Source organism: Olea europaea, chromosome 6 (assembly GCF_002742605.1).
Source record: "Olea europaea var. sylvestris chromosome 6, O_europaea_v1, whole genome shotgun sequence".
NCBI lineage: Eukaryota > Viridiplantae > Streptophyta > Magnoliopsida > Lamiales > Oleaceae > Olea > Olea europaea.
In genome coordinates this window covers 2,123,949-2,125,102 of record NC_036242.1, presented here as the reverse complement: position 1 = coordinate 2,125,102, position 1,154 = coordinate 2,123,949, and positions in this window count along the sequence as shown.

Sequence of the window (1,154 nt, the reverse complement as noted above, 5' to 3'; positions counted from 1 at the left end):
CAGTTGGGATTCGTCACAGGACTTGTTTCGAGGGAAAAAATCAATTGTTGTTGAGAGGATTTTATTAAGAGCTACCAAAGGTAGCTTGATACTTAAGAATACTGTATTCATAATCCAGTTACAAGTCATGTATTAGAAGAGAGGGTTTACGCACAACACTTAAATTCGTTTGAGACCCGATTACCTATGGTGATTGGAGGGTCATACACCTTCGTAGCACCAAGTAGTGTATTTCGCTCATATTTTAGACACCATCTAAATTTGATATTTAACTAATTCCTATCAGTTTTAGAGTGTTATAATGTGCATTTTGATATTGTGATATAGGTTGATGAAATTGAAGGAAATAAGCAAAAGTAGGCAAATATGGAAAATGGGCTAAATTGTAAGAGATCCAAAGTTTGGGGACTAAAGTACAAATACTCAAAAGTTTCATCGAACCTCACAATGAAGATTTGAGAGTACTAGAAGTCAATTGGATAAAAAAATTCAAAGGGGTAAAATATAGTCAAAATATGATCACACATCAATTTTCAATTGAAAAAGTTATACTCTGGACTTTTAGTCTCATATTGAGACCCAATTTTGACATAGTAAACATTCGAATTGAAAAATGATATCTGAAACAAAGTTGTATCCTTTTGAGTTAGCTTTTTAATGCATCTTGAATCGCCTCAATTGAATATCGGTAGAAAAAGTTATAATAAAAATACTAAAAGATGTAAAGTGTTATTTTTCCGCCTGAAATGGGTGCTGCAGTCAACAGTGCGGCACCGCCGTGCGAGGATAAAAAGAATTTTGAATTTTTTGGATTCTTTTCTCGACTTAATACAACCTTAACTCTTCTAAGACTTCAAAATACTATAAATACAAATCTAAGTATCACAATTCAAGGGAAAATTCAACCAAACAATTCACAGGGGCAAGATTTAAGAAATCAAAGGGAGGCAAGAACGATATCAAAAAAAACAGATTGAAGATATAGCCCAAAAACTAGTTTTCTATTCGCTTCTCTATGTTGTTTACTTCAAATAATATAGATTTCATGTTTTTTATCATGAACTAATTTATTCCTTTAGGGTTTGATTAGCCAAAACTTGAGAGTATGATTAAAATTTATTTTAGTTATTTCCATGAAATTTTTCATTCCGTTT